This window comes from Trachymyrmex septentrionalis, unplaced genomic scaffold (assembly GCF_001594115.1).
Source record: "Trachymyrmex septentrionalis isolate Tsep2-gDNA-1 unplaced genomic scaffold, Tsep1.0 scaffold51, whole genome shotgun sequence".
Classification (NCBI taxonomy): Eukaryota; Metazoa; Arthropoda; class Insecta; order Hymenoptera; family Formicidae; genus Trachymyrmex; species Trachymyrmex septentrionalis.
The window spans coordinates 4072882-4081132 of NW_017305683.1; positions in this window are offsets into that span (position 1 = coordinate 4072882).

Here is an 8251-nt window from a genome sequence, read left to right on the forward strand (position 1 = left end):
CATCTACTTCAATGATAATTACGGAGAAATTGTTCAAATATATTATAGAATAAGGACACTTCAATTTGCATTACTTTGTATTTTTACTTGCACCACAATTAATATTAATAACATTAGTAGTATATCAAAAGTATATCACATATAAGTAAAAATAAATAAATAATAATAAAAAGATAATAAGCAAATAGCACGTGGAAAGGCTGTGAATGTTTATGTGAAAGCAAGTAGAAAAGGAAATTTCACAAACGGTACTTTCGAATGCGACGGGTCGTCCTTTAAGTACGACTGATTCTTTTTTTCATTATAACGACGCGAGATTAATGCGGCGGAAGAATCGGAGCAAGACAGCGCGACGTGGATACGATGGTAGGTAATGAAGGTAATAAATGAAGGAAGCCAGAGCAAGAGGAAAGGGCAGGTGCGAGCGCGTGCCCCGTGATAAGGCGGGGAGCTAAGAGCTTAAAGAGCTCTACATGCATATATGCCAGCAAGAAAGGAGCGTCATACAGAGGATGGCGTGCGCCTTTTACACGCGTCGTATGTCATGCAGGCACGCTGTTTATTTTATAACCACTGCCGACTCATTGTTCGCGCGTGCCGAAGTTTCCTTTTGAACGGCTTCGGCATGAACGTCCTTTCAATGATCATCGATCATTAGTCCCTCTATCGCGAATTAAAGCTGATCAATATTCTCATCAAATTACAGGAGCCTTAATAAAACTAAAAACAATCATGGAATTTTCCTCGCTACGTAGATGTCGATATATTTTGATTAATTATAGTCGAATCTCTCATCTCTCGTATATCTTGATCTTATAATAATCGGGGAAAAAAATGCTGTAAAAAATATTGGAAGGATGACAACTTGCAGTGTTAATCCGTTAGCTGTTACGACTCTTTATTTATGGACTCTAATTACTTTTTTTATTATTAATTAATTGTTAATTAATTAATTGTCATTTTTTATGTTTTTCATTAAAATTGTAAAACAAAAATTTAGACTAAAACGAAATACAAATTGAAACGTTAATGGTTCGAGTTTCTTAATTATTTAATTTATGGTGCGAAGAAAGAGTCAAAGCATAAGATGAAGAGATGGAGCTTCCGCCTTCCTAGCTCCGTTCATCTGGAGCGAAAGGAAATTAATGACTGAAGGGCTTCTATCCTGTTGGGAGATAATGAGGCGCATAAATATTCTTCGAAAATTTCCTCGTAAAATAACCAGTTTCTCTGTACGGTAAGTATTTTAAGCGTTTCTCACATTAGCGTGATTGCTATCTTGCACTCGAATGTGCTAATAAAACATTCCTTGGATGAAACTAAATGCCTATCTGCTTGAAAAATCCGTGAGAAAAATGTGTTAAAGAAGGATATAATCTTGATCGAAAATATAAAACAGCCTTAAGTTAGAGTAGGTCAAATTAATCAATGTGACAGTAAAATAAAAATTAAAGCATAATAAATTGTAATAAATTAATTCAATTATATAATACGATTTTTAATATAATAATAAATTATAAGGTATATATTATGATAAATTGTGATTTGAATCATTTAATTAAAAAACTATTATATATATATATATATCTATTAATTTATTTTTTGTTTACTTTATAACTGTTTTTTGGTTATAAGACGTGTTGCTCATTTAACAATGAATTTTATTTTAGTTTTGAAGGAAAATAATTGATGATTGAATTCTTATGTCATATATTTATCACACTTCATTTGTAAAAAGAGTTCTATCACAAAAAGAGAGCAAGATATAAGCAACGTGTGTCGCGAATGAAGCCTGTTCAAGAACCGATGGTGCCCGCGTGATTTATTAAATTATACAGATCGAATGTGCGATGCATGCGCGAGATAACACGGCGGTCGTGCACTTGTGCTGTTGTGTTGCTTCTCGTTTTTTTTTTTTACTCTTTACTTCGGAGCACGCTATCTTTTTGGTAAGATTTAAATGATGGTCGTCGAAAAATCCTTCTTTCCAAAGTTTTCAAATATTTTGAGAACATTAAATGTTTAAATAGCCTTAAATAATATTTCACAAATCTTTGTTTCAAATAAATGTTTGATAAGTATTCTTAAATTAAAATTTAAATGACTTAAAAATATCCTAAACGTTTAAAAGATAAATTAACTGTGAGTTATATTATGTAGATTTAACAATAGTAGACCTTCAAGACTTTCAAACATTTTAGGTTCTTATAATTTTCAATATACCTAAGTCATCAAAACAAGCTTGTTAAGAGTTTTAATTTTGGTTTCATATAATAATCGAAACAATACGAAATTTTCAAGTTTCGCAAGGCTAACTCTTCCTTTTTCATCTTAGTGAGATGATCATTTATCTGAACACGATCGACAGAAGAGTAGTTCCGCTTTACGATTTTACATTTCACGAAACAGACAGCGGAAGTAACGTTAATTATCATTTTTAATTGACTTGTTCCTCGAACGGTTCAATCTACTCATGTACACACGAATCTCGCATTACATTTTCAGATATAAATATGTAACAAAAATTAATGATCCATATTAAGGTTTAAATCTCTCACTTTTATTGTTAAGGATGTATCATACGTACAGTTCTGCAAAGAAAAGTAAATTTGGAAATGTACTCAATACTTACACTTTAAATAAACTATGTACATATGAAAGTTGTGTGAATAAGATTACATTTTTATTTAATGATACATTTTGTCGTTTATTTATTTTATTTGTTATTATTTTTATTGTTCAAAATTAAAATTCTAAAAATGACAATAAAAATATAAATTTTTTAAAATAAGTTCTTTAAATATTCATTGCATATAACTTATGCAACGTTTCATTGCGATTTACTAATTAGTTACAAAAATATAGAACAAATAAATATTTCGTTAATTTACTGGGTAATTAGTTTATGCAATGTAATTCTATAAATAAATAATCTTGAATTATATACTTATTAAAAAATTAAGATTCATTTATTTTATGATACATTTCTATACATTTTTATTAAAACATAGATTTAAAAAATACTACTATTTATTAAAATAACTCATACAGAGTTATTTTAATAAATCCAAATAGTAAACCGTCACCAAATTTGTCGTATTATGTTTAAATGTGATTTAGAATAATTTTTTCATAATTTTGTTATTATTTTGAAAATATGTATTATATAAAGCATCTTTAAATGTGCACATTTATTTCTAGCATGTGAAATATAAATTATATGTTAAATTCACGCATTTGTTGATAAAGATGACGTGTGAATACGGATAATGATTAATGCTAAATTTTATTTTAAAATAAAACTTTTATTTACTTTTATTAAAATAAGGAAAAACAAAACATTCAGAATCATTCAAAATCTGCATGTGCATAGGTATCTTTTCTTTCTTGGTTAAATTTTGAAAAGTAGAATTAGCAAGTTTCGCTTACATCTCAATGTCTAGTCACTCTTCGAGATTATTTCCAACTAAAAGAAGTCAAATTGTCGGGCAAGCTTAACGTTTGTACAGGAAAGGAGAAAAAAAATGTTAAACGAAAAATAATTCGATTGTTTGAGATTAGATTGGCTGCTCAAGATTACTTTACGCGAATGCATTCGCGGAAGGTACTTCCAAGATGGAAATTCAACGTCTCTCCTCCGCAGTCCCAGAGTAACTATTCTAAGATCCCTCGTTCTTTCGCATTACCTCTGGATTCCCGTAGCCGCCCGCCTCGTCATGTGGCAGTTCACGGAATCCGGTAATACTTATAATCGACACGACGGCGGGCTTGCAGCGAAATTCGCAGTTTTCACCGAGACGCGGTATGTCCATACTAGGCTCACTAGTGCACTTGCTCGGTGGCTATAACCGAGGTTTATGCACTTCTCGGCAAAGCCCGCTTTGCGACCCTGAAACGGTGTAGACTGACGACCGGTAATGGACAATGCGTACCCCTAATCACGCCCTTGCCCATCATGTTCCGCGAATATCGAAGGAATTAACCGTGGGTGATTATAGATGGGCTTCCCGCCGCGCGGTACACTCCGTACTTTAGCGGCCGCATTTATTGTTTTCCGTAATTCGCGCGCACAAATAACGATGCAGACAAGATTTTATAGCGATAGAGCGCGATCATAGAAAATTTACCGGAAACAAGCTACCGCCAGTCCTTTGTGATTGAAGATAGAGATCGACAAATCGACAGCAACTGTAGCTGCGGTAATTTCCGGACAGCGTTAATAATTATCCTATATAAATTCTGCAAAATGAAATTAAAAAAAAAAAACGTTGTTTTTCGAACTTTTCTAATGTTAGTAAGTTTTGCAAAAAAGCCGAAGATATTTATATAACATTAAAATACTCGACTAATAAAATTTATAGAAAATTATAGAGTGATTATAAATATCGATTGATAAAATCAGCTGTGTGTCACCTAAATTCACATATCTAATAAAAAAGAGATATGAGAAAATCTATAATACACATCGCAAAATTTGCTTATATAAAAGTAAATCGTAATAATATTTATTTTACTTTAAATATTTAAATAAGTCTATTCAGTGTTTTTTTTTCTCCGTTAGCAAATGTTACTGATAATTTGTAATTTTTGCAGAATTTTATTTAATTGGGGAGGGGGGGGGAGGCAAATAACGGCAAGAAATCTCATCGGCTCGTGACTAACCAAATCCACGTGCTTCATTATTTCGCAAACATATCCCAGGAAGTGAACAGGTATTACCATAAAGGAGGGGATGACACGACGTATCAATTTATGCCAACGATTGGGAAGAGTGGCAAGTGCATAAATAAGCACAGGCTCGCTTCGTGCATGTCCGAATGTATGTAAGCAATCCGAAAATCTCTGAGAAGATACAAGTCCGGGCGTTCCCTCTCTCCTCCTCAATCGGCCCTCCAATGGCACGCAGTCCTTCTACAGATGTTCCCTATCGGAGTATCACTGTATACATATTTAATGCCGCGTGGATTTTGCAACATGCCTTGGATTGGAACACGTAATTTATTCGATGCTGCCGCTGAAACCGTTTCGGAAGGTTCTTGCCCTCGTAGAGAAGAACGCGAGCAGATTGATCCGTACATAAACAAGTTGTTTTAGAAAATATATAAATTTTCATATACACATGTACATATACGCTTAATAATAATAATAAAATGTGAGAGTGTAAATATTTTACAATACACACACAGCTTCGTATAATTTTACTAATATTTAAATACATCCAAGAAACTATATGAAATTTACAATTTAATTTTTAATACACACGAAGATTTCTGATTTTTTTACATAATGAATCATGTCTCAAATTCATTTTCATCACTTCTAAAAACATATGTACATAACATTAAGAAATTTTTACATATACTTTAACATTTTTAGAAAGTATTTGTAAAGTTGTGTATTAAAAAAGATAAAGAGGACAGTTATTTAACTAGGTGTTTATTTAGTATTTCAAAGAAAAGGAATACGCAGGATACGAATATTCAATTGTGAGTATTAAGGACAAAAATGATTTTAAAAAAATTGTTTTTTAAAAAACGTTTCCTTTTTACAAAATTTAGTTTCATTTCTTTGTAAATAAGAATTTACCTTTTATTTAAAAAATTTTGATTTATAATCTAAGAATTAATAAATCTTAAAATCTTTTTCAGAGCTCACATTTATTATTTATCATGTTAAACACATTTGCAATTTGTGAAATCGACGTCAGGAGTATCTTACATATGTCATAAAAAATTAATAATGTGTTATAAGAAAAATTGATCGTGTCAAGGAAATCGGTGCACGGTCACTGTTTTCGATAGATCGGTGAAATGTCATGTTTGATAGCCGGAAGAAAAAGAAAGAGAAAGAAAGAGCGAGAGATTGATTAAATTACCGGGCATACGCCTTTTCGGTGTACAACAAATTAACGAAAATAGAGTGCTTTCAGTAAGAAGGAAGAGAAGGAAACTGACGATACACTTGCGAAGTTGAATTACGATGTGACGTTTAAAATAATATTTATCCGTTGAGGGGCTATCGAAGTGCGCGTAGCTATTAAATGGAAATGAAATGGCGAAAGCGATTGAATAACGAAACCAAATTAAAGAGTTAATTGTTAACCAACAAGACTGATCGTGTACTGTATTTTAATGATGTGACAATTTTTACGCGCTTTTGTGAGAAGAAATTCCGTTATAATTGCAGATTACTTAAGAAAGAATGAGCATCGGGGCATATGACGGCGCAAAGATAATTTGAAAGAGATTGCAAGGTGACTACAAATTTATTCAAGTATTATTAATATTAAACGCTAACAGTATATAATGAACTCCAAAGTTATTACAAAATGCTTGTGATGGTAAATAACGATGTAACAAGATTGTGCTGCAAAAATCACGTTTGGAGTAATATAAGAATATTACATTACGTTGCTATAAGCTATTTGAATAATTTAAAAAAGCTTAACAATTCGTTAAGGTTCAATCCGCTAATTAATTCAATTTTTTTAATCGGAGATTTTATTATTTCTTTCGATCTGAGAAGCATCGCTTTGAAAAACAGATTTTGCATCAAGTTACAGGGAAATGTATGTATTGCGTTAAAAAATATACTTCTTTATTTCGAAATGCTCTCGGCAAGCTATTTAAATCGTTTTACTGCCATCGAAATGTCATTGTCTCACAAGGACGCATTACATTTATTTTCTATCGTTCTTCTCTCCATACCGGCACGAAGGTGAGATGACGACTCAATTTACTCGCGCTCGTAAAAATTCTGCAGATGTCACGGGAGCATAAAGCCATGTTAATTGCACACGGAATTAAATGATCCTGTCAAAGGCGCGCTCTAGGACCCATTAATGGCGCCCGTAATGATGTCGTCTTATGTCGTTTCGTTTAGCAATATTTAAAAGAAAAAAAAAGAAATGGAAGAAGGAAAAAAAACGGAAACCGAGATAGGAAAGTAGGAAGAAAGGGCAAAGGATAACAAAACGTAAAGGCGAGAGGACGAGAGGGTATTATGAGCGATACTCAGCGAGGATCACCGGTGAGACGACGCTGGGATAATTTCCCGCATAAGTATACACGCGTTAGTTTAATTATCACCGGAAAGCGTCTCACTTAATTACTGTGTCATGCTCTCTTTAAATTGCAGACGCAGATCGCGGTGGCAGTAACGCTTTACGATGATCGTTTCCCCTAAGATTTAGAAACCGCCGTGATGAGAGTGGGTTCATTAAGTTTATGAAGTAAAACGCGTACGATAAATTACCTTGCCTTCGTCCTTCGTCTTTCACGATCGTGGGTCGTCACGGATATAACTGCAGGTCGGAATATTGAAATTGCACGCCCCGATGCGATTTATTAACGTACACGTTATGTGCCTCGCACGCGAGCAACCTGACTTCTCGTTGTCTCGAGAGAGAGAGAGAGAGAGAGAGAAATTAATTAGTACGGCATTACATCAACACTCCGCGCGTTCTTATTCTGTGTGAACGACGTATGAATCGTCTGATAACTTGTCAGAAGAGAATAATTATCGACATAGCGTATAACAATATACCATTTCTGGATATTTCTGCATTTCAAAAGAGTGCAAAATACTGTTTACAAAAATACTATTTCGATATAATTGGAATTTAAATAACAAACATAATGAGTTAAATACACACAATGTCTCTTATGATACAAACTATGTGCATATATTGAAATAGACGTTTTCTGTATCATTCCATAAAATGTAAATTTTGCTTGTATATTCTGACAGTTAAGAAATAATGTAAAAAAAGCACAATACAGATAGTTTCGATTCGATTTACTCGAAATCATTTATTATCATAACAAAAACTAATCAAATCATAGGATTTGTACTTCGTCCGAATAAGGATAACGACCCTTTATCTATTTCATTAGATCGAATCTTCGTTTAGACGTTTTTATTTGACAGCTTTCTGAAATCTACATGAAAAGCGTTGTTTTGAGAAAAGTTTTTTATTATGCTAAGCAGGAAGACTGGACATAATATTATATCAATTCTAACAAAGCAAGCATACGGTATATTTTTTAATAATATCTTTGAATTAATTTAAAAAAAATTCTAGCACATAATCTTTCTTCATTTATTTTATTAAAAAATTATTTAATTTAATATTAAATTGGTGTATTTTTTATATTATTTAATGAATGTTAACAAATAATTTACAACGTTAATGATTTATATAAAGCTGTGAAAATGTAATTATCAGGCATATAAATGCATACATTTAAGT